The sequence below is a fragment of the Sitophilus oryzae genome, unplaced genomic scaffold (genome assembly GCF_002938485.1).
Source record: "Sitophilus oryzae breed Bouriz unplaced genomic scaffold, Soryzae_2.0 scaffold_1297_pilon_pilon, whole genome shotgun sequence".
Classification (NCBI taxonomy): domain Eukaryota; kingdom Metazoa; phylum Arthropoda; class Insecta; order Coleoptera; family Curculionidae; genus Sitophilus; species Sitophilus oryzae.
In genome coordinates, this window is record NW_022145945.1 from 2,975,647 (window position 1) to 2,991,577 (window position 15,931).

Below are 15,931 nucleotides of genomic sequence, written 5' to 3' on the forward strand. Positions count from 1 at the left end.
GGTCTTTTGTCGTATCCACTCTATTCTTTTACGGTCTCTCTTGGTTATTTCCAGCATATTTCGTTCCACTGCGCGTTGTGTGACCTGCAGTTTCCTTATGATGGCTGTTTTAAGTGTCCAGGTTTCGCATGTATAGGTCATGACTGGTACTACACAGTGGTCAAATGTTTTCTTCTTTAGATAAAGTGCCATTCTAGATTTGAATATAATTGATAATTTTTAAATAAAATTAAAATATTGCATAACATATTTACGTTAAATTCTAGAGTTCTATTTTTATTGAAAAATATTATAAGTACTATATTAAGTAAATTTATTATAATATAAATATAAATATTTTATGAGTCGACATGACGTATACGGGGTGCGTCTCAAAAGTGGCTCACCCCTATAACTTTTTTATTTTTTCAAATAAAAAAACGAGATTTGGTATGTTAGTAATGTTAGTATATGACATAAATTAGGATTGATTGACGTATTCAATTGTTTTTGGTCACTTCCTGTTTCACCAGAAATAACTACGACTTTTGATTTTTAAATGGCACCCTCGGTATTTTTTTACTTTATTCAATAGAAAATGACATTCTTTCAATAAAATGACATATCATATGTCAACTTTTGACATTCTCGCTTAAAACAAAATTAAATTTTAAAATTTAATCTAGAGTGTCATTGTTATGTTAAAAACACTAATTCTTAATCAAGGAGCCTTGGAAGAATAGATTTGATTGTCTAACGTTTTTAGTGTCTTGTCCTGGCCAGTTAGAAAATGCTCAAATCGTATTTTTAATCATATATGAGGGTGGCTCATTAGCATATTTGGAAAAAGCATTTTTTTACGAATAATTTGGTACCACACACTTGGTATTTCGAGTCAAATTTTCGTTACGAACCACAAGTTATAATTTCAAATAAACCATATGCGAAAATGTCAAAAGTTGACATATGATATGTCATTCTATTCAGAGTGTAATTTTCTATCAAATAAAGTAAAAAAGTACCGAGGGTGCCATTTATGAATCAAAAGTTTTAGTCATTTCCGGTGAAATAGGAAGTGACCGAAAACAATTGAATACGTCAACCAATCCTAATTTATGTCATATACCAACATACCAAATCTTGTTTTTTTAACTGTAAAAATAAAAAAAGTTATAGGGGTGAGCCACTTTTGAGACGCACCCGGTATAGAAAGAATTAACAAATAATAAACATTCTTGACTTTCATTGTGTATCTTGTACATCCAAAAGTCAAAAAAATATTTGTTTTTATTTTTTTTCCTGTTTCAAGAGCCAATCAGAATTGTTTATTATTTCAACAGGTTATTTTGATGCATATTTATTTGTTTTTTATTTTTGAACTGTCTATATTACAACCTTATTCATGCGGGGTCATACCCATTATCTTAAAATAGTAAATGGATACTTCAAAAATATAATACAGGGTATAGAATATGAAGTTTTTTAAAAAAACTTATTTAATTCGTTAATAATGAAAAATATGCATTGTTTCATAATAATGTTAGTAATATGATTAAAGACCGAGACGACAAACAGTGAAAGTGACTATTCATTCTATTATGTCGATAGCACATAACGAGAATTTCATTATATTAGGAATTCACTTAACAAAAGACCATTGAAACAAATAAGTAACAAACAAATAGAATAAATTTCTAATTTTCTGTGGATATTATTTTTGAAACAGATTATAATTAAATATAAAAATATTTATTTTCTTGTAACACAGATGAATATTTAAATAACCAACAAAATTTCTGGACGCTATACCACAACTTATTAAGTACCAGCTGATTACATTGTGATAATAGGATGTTTTAACATAATATATTTTAGACTTCAAATACGATATCAGAAGAGGGATAACATCTAAATTATATCTTTAAAGAAAAGGTAAAAAATTAAAAGTCGGATAATATAAAATATTTTCTATTCTTTTGTAACTCTGATAGTTGTAAACATTATACTTAGAACTTTAATTAAAAACAATCATCTCATGTTTTAATGTCGAGAAAAAAATATATTTTTTAAATCCTGTTTTAATTGATGGACACTGGATATTAGTTCAAAATCTTAATTACTAGTTATTTTGTATTTGTCGTTTGTAATATAAACAAGGTTACATGATCAATTACTAATTACGAATTGCATGTATCGAAATCACGTAGACATAATAGGAAATGCTAAAAGTAAGTACATATAATATAAAAAAACCGTAATTCTCAATCATAAGGTTCGACAAGACCATCTATTTAGAGAAAGCAAACTTTAAGTCACCATCGGTTTCATTCAAATTCATAGATACGATTTATTTTTAAATTGCAATATACCGGGTGCGTCTCAAAAGTGGCTTACTGTTATAACTTTTTTATTTTTACAGATAAAAAATCGAGATTTGGTATGTCAGTATATGACATAAATTAGGGTTGCTTGACGTATTCAATTGTTTTCGGTCACTTCCTGTTTCACCAGAAATTACTACAACTTTTTATTTTTAAATTGCACGATCGGTATTTTGTTACTTTATTCGATAGTAAATAACACTCTGAATAAAATGACATATCATATGCGAGCTTTTGATATTTTCGAATATGGTTTATTTGAAATTGCAACTTGCGGTTTATAACATCAATTTGACACGAAATATCAAGTGTGTGGTGCCAAATTATTCGTAAAAAAATGCTTTTTCCAAATATGCTAATGAGCCACCCTCGTCCCATTTTAAAACATTGAGATATTATTAAAAATACGATTTGGATATCTTTTAACCGGCCAGGATAAGCTTAAAACATTATACTATCAAATCTATTTTCCAAGGCTCGTTGATTAAAAATTAGTGTTTTTAACACAGCCATGGCACTCTAAAAATTTAAAATACAATTTTGTTTTAAGCAAAAATGTCATAAGTTGACATATGATATGTCATTCTATTCAGTATTTTTTTTTCTATCGAATAAAGTAAAAAAATACCGAAGGTGTCACTTAAAAATCAAAAGTTGTAGTCATTTCCGGTGAAACAGGAAGTGGTCGAAAGGAATTGAATATGTCAGCCAATCCTAACTTATGTCATATAGGATAAGCAATCAAACCTAGGATAAGCGCGTTAAACCAAGGAATATCTCCCAAACCCGAAAAATTAATTTTATTCGATTATTTTTTTTTGCTTATAGTGTGGTTTGATTGCATTGGTTTCACACTTTTTGGTTGGATTGGTTTAGTTATTTGGCGAGTTGGTTCGCGTGGTTATTTGGAGGGTGTTAATTCATTGGTTAGTTGGTTTTTCGGCTTTGGGACACACATGTTTTTGGTAAATCCTAGGTTTAGCCCGCTTATCCTAAGTTTTACTGCATTTCGGACATTTACAGTAACATATATACTAACATACCAAATCTCGTTTTTTTATTTGAAGAAATAAAAAAGTTATAGAGGTGAGCCACTTTTGAGACGCACCATGTATTTATTATACCAGTCTATAGCTAAAAGTACTATATTTTAATACTGAATAATGGATTCATACACATACCATTGGGTTATCGAGGTGTTTATCTATTAAATCAAATTTCTTATGCACAGGATTTCCTAAATTCGAATCTCTATTGGTATCTTGGAAATTAGAAGATATATACAGGGTGTCCCAGAAATAAGCGCAAGTATTTTAAGGGGTGGTAGATATCGATAAAAGGATCTTATGTTCTCTTTATTGTTTTTCAAATAAGTCCAAAATAACGGAGTTATTTTACTTTGAAAATTTCCAAAAAAAATGATTTGTTGCTAAAATTTTGAGAACCACTGGATCTTTTCTGGATTTTCTTTCTTGTAAATTTAATCTAATACCTATGTTGCCATATTATCAAGAAATTATGATCATTAACTAAAAACTAAAAAAAATATCCAATAATTTCGAATTTTCATTTTTTTTTCGCGAAAAAAAAACTCATAGGCGTGTTTCTGGGGTTGAACTATACTACCAGTTAAGATACTTGCATTTATTTCTGGGACACCCTGTATATAAAATGGTACAAAACACATATAAATAGAGGCAAAGGAAGCAAAGGAAAAATTCGTATTAATGGCATTTTCCATAAGAGATCATGTGAGAGATAGAGAATATATTTTTTCACATGAAGATCATATTAAAATTCATTAATACCATTTAGTTTAAAACTCATTAAAGTTGATATTGGCAGCTCAAAGACGAGACGTCGCGCGTCGGTTTTACATAGTTTAATTTATTTTAAAAATAATAAATAAACAATATGCGTTTATTTTGTTCAACTCTACCGCGTTTTAAAATACTTGCAAACTTATTTAAGCGACACCCTGTATAGCACAATAGCTTTAAAATACTACAAAACAAACTTAAGCGAGATCGCACTCATCATCAAATTGAAATTATCATAAAAACACCATCGAGAAGTAAAATATGGACAGCCTTGGTATCATATGGCTTCGCAATAAAGTTATTTGAAGTAATACACAGTTGGAATTAATGATTATGGTATTGTTATGGTACTATCATTAAATTCATCGCGTTGCTGAAAGAATTGGTAGTTTATTCATTGTCTTTGTGTACCTGTGTAATACTGTTACTCTGTTTTGTGTTGTATTTTTACTTTGTTTCCGCAGGTAGGGTTGTTATATTTCTATTTATTTTTAATGATTTCGGCTTATATACACTCAGATGCAAAAAAAACGCAACAGAGAAAATTTTGGCCAAATTTAAAGTGTCATATTTTTGTTATTTTTAGCCCTATTTTTATATTTTTTTTAGCAAGCTGTATATAATTATATCGACTTTAATTCTTATACTCAGTTTTTTTATAAACTTTAGTATTTGGCATATTATACAGGGTTACTCGAGGGGTTGTTTTTTTACCCTAACTTTAAAACACCCTGTGCAATAATTTCGCGTGTCAATTTTCTTAAATTATAATTTTACGGTGAGAACCATGTCTCTGAGCATTTTGTTTTTTGGATCAGGTCAATACATACTTTGGTTAATTTTTAAGAGCGAAATGAACTTGCCACCAACAATTTGCAATTTTTTTTAATTATCATTTCTTTTTGAAGTTATTTTTGAATATGACAAGGCGGCTTTGGTGATTATTGTGAACTATACACTACTATGAACTGCCCATCATGTTCGACGTTTGGGAAATGCTTGGCAAAAGGGTTAAAGGTCGCGAAGCGTTACCAGCTTCATTAAATGAACTTCACTCGGTCTCTAAAGAAGAATTGGAAAACATAAAACAATATGATATATGCAGCCTGAATGACAGTATGAACGGACATCTACAGGCAGTTATAGCAACCAAGGCAAGTAATACAAAGTATTAGGGTATTTTTTACAATTTTTGTTTTCTGTTTGTACTTGAGTATTACAGATTTTTTTGTTAATATCATTAGATTTGTTATCGTTATTAATGTTACTTACTAATCCAATCCAGCGCAATATGACGTTACGACAATAGTCACCAAAACCATCCCGTCATATTAAAAAATTACATAAAAAAGTAATGATAATTGAAAAATTGCAAATTGATCGTGATCAATTCATTTCGCTCTTAAAAATTAACCAAAGCATATATTGACATCAATCAAAAAACAAAATGTTCAGGACTATATTTTAGGAAAATTTACAAACGAAATTATTGCACAGGGTGTTTTAAATTTAAGGTAAAAAACAACCCCTCGATTAACCCTGTATAACATGCCAAATATTATAGATTATAATAAACTGAGTTTACGAATTAAAGTTGATATAATTATATACAGCTTGCTAAAAAAATCATGAAAATAGGGCTAAAAATAATAAAAATATAACACGTTAAATTTGACTAAAAATTTCCCTGTTGCCTTTTTTTTTGGCATTTGAGTAGTAAAAAGGTGTAAAATTGTAAAATCAAGAGTGAATGTCAATGTGACCAGAGCGAATGATATAATAACAGGATTTGGTCGAGAAAAAAGAAATTTGTGTGTTGTCTTTGCGGTTAAAATTTAAACCATAATGCTTTTTTAACAATCGGCTAAAAATAATTAAAGTATTTATTTTTATAAAAAAGTGAAATTATTTGTTTTAATTATTTAGATTTTATACAAGAGCTTTATGCTATATTATTGCCCTATATAATATAAAAATTATTAGATAAATAAACTTATTGAAAATTGAAATACATATTTTCAAAGCACTGACGTCTTTTTATGACAAACTTTAAAAATATTTTTATTCAAATACAAAATAATCTTAACTAATTACAAATTTATGTTTTTTTCAGAGGTAGTGTATATAAATAAAACTAAATCTGTAAAAAGATTCGTAAAATTATAACAGATTTCATAAAATATAATATTATACACATTTTATTGATTTAATTTAATATTTTTAATAATTATTTAAGGTATATATTTCATATTAAAGTTATTGATTAGATGTATTACAACTTACAACGGTATTGCCCTTGCTTATACCATATGATCGAAAAATAAAACAGCGTCAGCGATGGATATGAAACGAAGATCGCTTGTCATCGAATGTCATCGATGTTTATTTCCAAGCCAACTGGAAGCCGTTTTTTTATCATACGGTATATAACAAGAGTATTACATTATAATCAAAAACTTTAATATGAACTATACAGGGTGAGTCTTAAATAAGTGCAAATATTTTTAGTGGTAGTATTTCAACCCCAGAAACACGATTATGATGTTTTTTTTTCGCGCAAAAAAAATTGAAAATTTGGAATTTTTTGAAAAAAAATGAAAATGTCCTGAAATCAAAACTGTATATATACTTTAGAAGGGTTGTACTTACTTTGCTATAAATACGGAAATTGTAAATCATACAGGATGTTCAAAATTCTACGCCAAACTTTCTAAAATATAAAATAAATTTTCTTCTTTTTTTAAATAGAACACCCTGTATATTATTTTTTCAAGAGTGTTTCAAAATTTTTAACGGTTTTGCAGATATTTCCGGTTTTGTATTTCATATGGCATTTTCCACAGTAAATTTTAATCAAAGCCACCCAATGCTTTTTCTCTCGTATTTTACCATTGAAAGCGCCATATGAAATAATACTGCCTGTATCTGGAAAACTATTAAAAATTTTGAAATACTTTAACTACAAAAAATTTTCATTTTTTAATTCTCCATCTAATAAAAAAATAATATACACGGTGTTCCATTTAAAAAAACGAAGAAAAATTATTGTATATTTTTGAAAGTTTGCCGTAGAATATTGAACATCCTGTATGATTTACGATTACCATACTTATAGCAAAGTAAGAACAGACCATCTAAAGAAAATACCTAATATAGTTTTGATTTTAGAGCAGAGTTCTTGTATTTTTAATAATCTTTTTTAAGAAGTTCTGAAAAATATATATTTTTGATTTATTTTTTAATATCTCTGAAACTATCGAAATAGATTTACTCATATTTTAGGATTATGTAAAGTGATCTGAAAGGAAGCCAAAAATGCATAATATACAGGGTGTTCCATTTTAAAAAAATCATCCAGATCCACTCACACTTTTTTGAGCCACCCTATAGAAGTTAAAGTATTTTCCGGAAATACATCCTGGTACATACTTTAGGTTTGCACTTAAGCTTTTTATTCTATGAACTACAGATGCCCGACGCACTATTGCCGGACGCTGTATACAGAGTGCAATTTAAATTTCTTTGCTTAAGTTCCAGTTGATCCAGAAGTAATATTTAGTTATTTATTCAAATTACAAGAAATGCGTTTTTAAATTATAGCAGAAATTATAAAATATGTTTAGAAATCACTCTGTATATTCACAGACCTTTTGCTTGAACTGTGTTTAACCATTATACAGAGATATTTACATATAAAACAAGAACCTTGAATCTCACATTACCCGAAGAGAACTAACTACTAGTTTTGTTTGCAGAAGTACTTTTTCCATTCAGAATTTATTTACGTCAGTAACTGGGTATTTCCTTAGGTCTCTTCTTTATTATTTGACGTTTCTTTCTACCTAGGTACCTATATAGTTTTCGCCATTTTTCGGTTTTGTCAAACGGGTTTAGAAAATTAATTATTCATAAATTTCAATGACAATTATATTACCTGTTCGTCATAAAATGAACTTGGAAGGCGCGAACAGGTTTCAGTAAGGTTTCAGTACTACATTAGGAAATAGCGTTTGAGTTCAAGTTCGTTATATAGAGTACTAGTTGAATGTAATCATTTAGAAATAGATTTAATTAAATCTGAATAATATTTTATATATATTTTGTGGTTAGTTATAAGTGTCGATATAAAGGGGGTAAGTTTGAGATAATTTCAAATATTTATATTCTTTGAATTTAAGCAGTTTCTGAAAAAAATATTTAAATGTAATTGTTCTGCAGTATCGTTTATTATTATATATTTATTATATAAGAACTCTTTATATTCAAAAATATTTTAAAATGTGTATCTTAAAATAACCTAAAATTTTTCTATTTAACAATTTTTAATAATTTTCAAAATAAATGAAATAATCAACTTTACTTTTTCATTGAATCACTCTGTACATTATAAAACATATTTTTGCATGTTGGATAATTCACATACAGTATGTCCCCAGATTGTGTTTACAAGAGGAATCTCTTTTCATTATTGACATTTTGAGAAAAATGCGTTCTTTATAAAATTTCTTGCTTGTTTTAAATGGTTAAACCCGTTTATACTTTTACAAATTTACCCACCATTTTAGAGAAAATAAATAGTTATTTTTTAATACAAGACGATAAAATGGTATTTTATCGTCGACCGAAAAGATTAATTATTTTCGGGAGTCGATAATGCAATTTTATCGTCGTGTATAAAACAATATTTTTTCCAAAGCGAGTTACGTTTTAAAAAATATTCAGAAATTATTATTTCAAGGAATTTATTACCAGTAGAAAATATATTGTGCTGGGTTGGCGTTGGTTACTATGTAATTTGACAAATAAATAAAGCTGTCTCTTTAGTTATCAGTTTTGAGTAAATATTTTTTAATTCTCTTTCGTGTCGATTGCTGATTGAATTGGAGCCAGAAATGGCTCAAAACGAAATAAGCAAATTACCATCAGATATTCAGGCTGAGGCGACAAACGCCATATCCAAACTACTTCCATTTAAATCCCGAATAATTTATGAAAAGGAAAAAAAAATTCAAAAATGGAAGCAATTAAAAAACGTGCGAGATGAAATAAAGTTTTTAACCTCTTTCCTGGCTGTTAAAGTATCAATTATCCTACCCTTGCGGTTAAAGTACTATTTTATCTACTATTTTTGATAGATATAAGGCAATTTTAACAGTTGCTATGGAAAAAAACATAATAATATTGTATTTCGATTTGATTCATTGATAGAGGTTTATTATTAATTTTGATTAACGTCATATTTTTGCTGCTGGTAAAGTTTAGCGAATAATGCATTTTTCCCAAAATGTCAATAATAAAATAAATCCTCTTGTAAAGACAATCCGGGGACATACTGTATATTCCTCATAAGGTTGAATCATATATTACAATAAGCACCTTACATATCTTATTAAAATGCCCTCTTATTCATAATTTCTGGGTATATTTCCAACAAATTATGCTTTGTAATTTACAAGTTACAATACACATTTAAAACACCTATTTTTATTTTCTGCGGTTTTGCTTATTGTATTTTAATGTTCAACTTGTTAAATGAAACAGGCTTAAATGTCAATGATCTAGAGATGAGTTGCGTTTTTCATTCATTTTATTAAAACCACTATTTCAACCAGTAGCGGCGCGTGGTTAAATACTTTAGGAAAAACCAACCTTAGAAAAACAAAATTTACGAGGCTACCCCCAAAAGTGACTCTAATTGGACTATTATCAATGCGAATCCAAGACCGCAAATCATGTTTTTGACATAAACAATATTTATTTATTATTTATATTAAAAAAATAATAAAAAAACAAATTGTTGAATTGAACTAATAAATCTATTTGCCATAATAACATACTTGAACCTGCAAAATTATGTCTTTTTTATTTAACCTCACGTATGTTTTTAAAATAAATATGATAATTGGTTGGGTATTTTCATAATTTTTATTGGATTTTAGACCTGATCAGACGTCATGAAGTCATAAGTCTATAAGTAATTATTTAAAATTAATATTTTTCTTTTACATATTTTTATAATATGTATAATTTATAAAGAAATTCGATTTAATTTCCTTTTTGGAATTAAATTTCACGTCCAGGAAACAATTTTAAAAATTAGTTCTGTGTAAATTATCGCCCAACTTAATTTTTCATATTACTAATATTTATTACTTTCTTTTTGATATAAACGTACTCTTTTGGCCTTTAATAAATTTTATACCGGGTGTGTGTCAAAAGTGGCTCACCCCTATAACTTTTTTATTTTTTTAGATAAAAAACGAGATTTGGTATGTTAGTATATGACATAAATTAGGATTGATTGACGTATTCAATTGTTTTTGGTCACTTCCTATTTCACTGGAAATGACTACAACTTTTGATTTTTAAATGGCACCCTCGGTACTTTTTTACTTTATTCGATAGAAAATGACATTCTGAATAGAATGACATATCATAATATGTCAACTTTTGACATTCCCGCGAAATAAAAAATTGTATTTTATATTTCAATCTAGAGTGCTGTGACTATGTTAAAAACACTAATTTTTAATTGCGGAGCCTTGGATAAATAAATTTGACCGTTAAATGTTTTTAGTGTCTTGTTTTGGCCGGTTAAAAAATACCCAAATCGTATTTTAATCGTGTCTCAATTTTTTCAAATGGAATGGAGGTGGCTCATTAGCGTATTTGGAAAAAGCATTTTTACGAACAATTTGATACCACACACTTGGCATTTCGAGTCAAATTTTCATTACAAACCACAAGTTATAATTTCAAATAAACCATATGCGAAAATATCAAAATTGACATGTGATATGCCATTCTATTCAGAATGTACTTTTCTATGGAATAAAATAAACAACAAAAAGTTGTAGTCATTTCCGATGAAACAGGAAGTGACCAAAAACAATTGAATACGTCAATGAATCCTAATTTATGTCATATACTAACATACCAAATCTCGTTCTTTTAACTGAAAAAATAATAAAGTTATAGGGGGTGAATAATTTTTGAGACGCACCCGGTATATTAGGTGACGTATCGTTGTTAGAAACAGAAAATCCCATGCAAATTTTGATCAGCACAAATATTGGCTGCCCTGATTTTTAAATTAAAACTGAACAATGCAAAACCACGGCAATGCCAACAAACTTTCAGTTGCCAACCTATGATTTTGCCAATGCCAAATGCTTTTGTGTTATTCGAACAAGATTTAAATAAGAAAAATGCATTTAGGACACACTATATTTATTCTGTGCTATAAGCGTAGGTATTATGGCTTAATTTAGTGTAAACAGGCACAACCAGTAGCATTTTACATTAAACGGGTTCCATTTTTATTGCTTTTAAGCCTATATTAGTTGTAGTTTAACTAATGTACTACTAAATTTGGTTATTTCGTTTATATATAGTATATTTCGTTTCATTTAGCGTTGTGCGACCTGCGGTTTCCTTATGATGTCCGTTTTAAGTGTCCTGGTTTCGCATGCATAGGTCATGACTGGTAGTACGCATTGACAAATGTTTTCTTGTTTAGATAAAGTGGCATTCTAGATTTGAATATCATTGAGTTTCTTCCATAAGTACTTTATGCTAACTTAATTCTTCTGTTAATTTTTGGTAGTAGAGATCCCGGACTGTGTATTAGTTGTCCCAAATATATTTATTCTTCTACTATTTCCAGTTTTGTGATATTTATTAGAATGTCTTTTCTGTCTACTAGTTCGTTGTTCATTACTTTAGTTTTCGTTAAATTCATTTTGAGACTTACTTTATTGCTGGCGGTATTTCGTTCGTTAATTTGTGCTTGTAGTTCTTCTGAACTATTGGCAATTAGGACTCTGTCATCACCAATTCTCCGATGGTTGAGATATTCACCATCTATACTTAATCCATTGTTGGTCCAGTCGAGTTGACGGAAGATTTCTTCTAGTGTTGCTGTAAACAGCATTGTATTGCAGCTATATTGGATACGACAAAAGACCTTCTTTTTCTTCTTAGGCCGCCGTCTTCCTTCTGAGGTTGGCGATCCAACTGGCTATGATGGTGCGTGAAACCGCACCTCTAAAAATTTCGATCGATGTTCTTTCGAACCAACGACGCAGATCCTTAAGGAGTTTTGCCTTCTTCCCACTGATCTCCTGCCCTCAATTTTGCTCTCGATGACCAGTCTGAGCACCTCATATCGATCCACCAAACCAAACTTCCTTTCCTTCACTGTTGAGAGGAGCTCTTTATCTTTGCCCATCCGCTTGAGTCACTCTATCCATCCAGGATATACGCAGTATACGACGATACAAGTGCATCTCAAAAGCGTTAATGCGCTTTACCAATGTCTGATTGAGTATCCAACTCTCAGAGCCGTAGGGAAAGATGTAACAACGCAGCATACGTATGCGCAGTTCGAGACTTAGATTTCGGTTGGAGAAGAGGGTTTTCATGGAAGCAAAAGTACGTCTGGCCTGTTCGATCTTCGCTAAAATTTCAGTTTTGGGGTCGCAAGCGTCGTTAACTTGGGCTCCTAGATACTTTATGGAGGACACTTGTTCTACCACCTTGTTGTTAATTCTGAAGACAGTCTTTCCCGATGTTTTGGAAAATACAACAAGTTTAGTTTTGTTAACATTGATGTGTAATCCGTACTGCATGCTATGTTCAACGATGTAGTCCATCATGTTCTGAAGGTGTAGAATGTTGCCAGCCAGTACGACCTTATCATCTGCGAAGCGAATATTGTTGATCAGGGTACCATTGATTTTAATACCATCCTCAACGTTCTCTAGTGCCTCACGGAATACCGCCTCGGAGTAGATGTTGAAAAGGAGTGGGGATAATACAGACCTCTGCTACAAAAGACCTAGGTAATATATTATAATCCACAGAATCAAATCCCTCAAGTGGCAATGGACAGGACATCTGGCAAGAAGGACAGGTAACAGATGGGCCACAAAAATCACAGCATGGTACCCACGAGGAATCAAGAAACCTAGAGGAAGACCAAACTTGAGATGGGACCATTATATTAAGAAATTAGTAGGGAAAACTTGGGCCCGTATAGCCAACAATAGACAACAATTGAAAGTATCTAAATATGTAAGGGATGCTACACCATAATTGGAAATGATTGAGAGAGCTGAAAATGATGATTACTAAATTTAGCAAATAATTTAAAAAAAACCTTTATATTCTAAACAAAATTTTACTTAATAATGAGATAATAAGAAATGGTTTTATATGCTTCGTTTGAAAAAAGATCGGGACTAGTGACACGCGCATACTCAAAAACAAGTGAGGATGACCAGCTGTTACTGATTTAAGTTGTGCCAGTATCATCTACACTTATTTTATACATATATGAAATTAATAAAAAAGATGAAATATCGCTTTCAAAAAAATTAGTGCTAATACTGTACGATTCCATGACGTCTAAATGTTGTATAAGCAGGTTTAAAATTCGAAAAAAGTTATTAAAAAACCACAATAAATAAACATTATGTGGTTTCCCAGTTTCAAGTCCTGTTATGGTAAATATTTGTATTTTTTAGTTCAAAACACATTATTATATTTTTACTATTTTTTTTACAAATTCATTAGAATAAATCAACATAAAGATTAGGATTTTTGTGAACTTCCATATAGACCTTTGGAAGAAAGCATAAAAGAGTCTATATAAATCTAGCTGTCATAGATTAATTAAATTTACATAAATAATACAATGATTCATATAATTTGTGGTTTGTGGTGTTATATAGATAATATAATTTATTTGGTGTGTATAAAATTTAAGTCAGCAAATATACCTGGTGCTTATTGTAATGTTAAATCAACATGGCTACTGATATCGTGTTATAAAAATAAGATAATATAAAAGCTTATTTTTTCGTATTTATTATAGTTTTACTAATATCTTCGGTTTGAAAAAAGATATCAAGATGCGGTTTTCGCTGACTTTTTAAGCTTTTATTACTATTTACCATCACCTAAAATTACATATATTATCGCATTTATTTAAAAAAAAAAAAAACGCGCAATGTTTGTTAAATTGTAAGGCAGCACCCCCTAGTGTCTATATTCAAAAGCTTATTATTATTATTTTTCTGGTATAATATAGTCAACTTTTGACATTTTCGCATATGGTTTATTTGAAATTATAACTTGCAGTTCGTAACGAAAATTTGACTCGAAATGATTTTTCCAAATATGCTAATAAACCACCCTCGTTCCATTTGAAAAAATTAAAGATAGGTATGTATGATTAAAAATACGATAAAAAAGACAAGACACTAAAACATTAGACGATCGTCATCTATTTTTCCAAGGTTCCTTGATTAAGAATTAGTGTTTTTAATATAGCCATAGCAGTCTAGATTGAATTTTAAAATACTATTTTTTATTAAGCGAGAATGTCAAAAGTTGACATATGATATGCCATTTTATTCAGAATATTATTTGCTATCGAATAAAGTAAAAAAATACCGAGAGTGCCATTTCAAGAGAGTGCCAAAAATCAGAAGTTGTAGTCATTTCCAATGAAACAGGAAGTGACCAAAAACAATTGAATACGTCAATCAATCTTAATTTATGTCATATACTAACATACCAAATCTCGTTTTTTTATCTGAAAAAATAAAAAAGTTATAGGTTACAGGGGTGAGCCACTTTTGAGACGCACCCGGTATACCCAGTGGTTCTCAAAATTTAAAGAATTTTTTGTTTCAAAATTTTCAAAGTAAAATAACTCGGTTATTTTGGACTTATTTGAAAAAAAGTAAAGAGAAAATATGTTTCTTTTATCGAGATCTACTAGCCCTGAAAATATTTGCACTTACTTAAGACTCCTCCCTGTATAATGATTAATTTGTCGATCTCTAAAAGATTAACGTCGACGTTTACCACATTAAAATACACAGAACTACTTATTATAACAGACGCGATACTATTTTAAAAAAATGTACTTTTACACTTGAACCTTGAATCAAATGATACATAAAATTCTGCTTTGGTTATTATATGATATAAACATACATCATTCATTTTTTTCATATACATATAGTGAGCGGCTAGTTCGTTTCTGTGTTTAGAGTAACAAAAACATTGGTATTGTAGTTTGATTTGTATTATTAAATCTGTATAAATATTGTGTGCTTATTTAAAAAAAAATGTGTATTTTTAGGGTTCCGTACCCAAAGGGTAAAAACGGGAATCGTATTACTAAGACTTCGCTGTCCGTCCGTCCGTCCGTCACAAAGGTCTATCTTATGAACCTTTATAGCTAGATAGTTGAAATTTTTACAGATAATGTATCTATGTTGCCGCTATAAGAATAAATACTAAAAACAGAATTAAATAAATGTTTGTAACTAAAAAAGTACTCTCACTAAACATTATCTTTTAAGCAAGAATTTTACATAGAATCTTTCAAGTCCTCGGTCACAAATTAACTACAACAGATGCGAAAGAACACCGAATTACGCGTTCAGGTTTCTGTGACCTTCAGAAAGAGTTCATAGACAATCCGCATCAATGTATAGTTTGGGTTATTATTTGTTTGGGTGAAAATAATCTGCACCAATATGTTATCGAGGCATATAATCTCACAGTAATTTAATAGATTGCTCGTCATATTATATCAGTTCGTAGGAGATTAGGAAAAAAAAGATATTTATAGTATAAAAAATTAATTTATTTAACCAAATTTAATTAAAGATGTGACAAAATAGTTACTTTTCTATTGGTTCTATCGGACTTTTTTCGACTATATAAATCTCT

General features: G+C 29.5%; 2 protein-coding genes across 6 annotated transcripts in view; one reads left to right on the forward strand and one right to left on the reverse strand.

Moving 5' to 3' along the window:
• The window catches only part of LOC115874566, a 35,654-nt gene extending 20,344 nt beyond the window's left edge, over positions 1-15,310 (reverse strand). The window contains exon 1 of the mRNA XM_030889756.1: positions 14,992-15,310. The gene's annotated coding sequence lies outside the window, so the exon portion shown is untranslated. The remainder of the gene's footprint in view (positions 1-14,991) is intronic.
• Positions 4,510-15,931, forward strand: part of LOC115874565 (merozoite surface antigen 2) — a 35,579-nt gene continuing 24,157 nt past the window's right edge. For 2 of the 5 annotated variants that reach the window (XM_030889750.1, XM_030889754.1), the window contains exon 1: positions 8,024-8,313. The gene's annotated coding sequence lies outside the window, so the exon portion shown is untranslated. Of the gene's footprint in view, positions 4,645-8,023; positions 8,314-15,931 lie in introns of those variants that run through there. The other 3 variants (XM_030889751.1, XM_030889752.1, XM_030889753.1) reach the window with 3 other exon arrangements.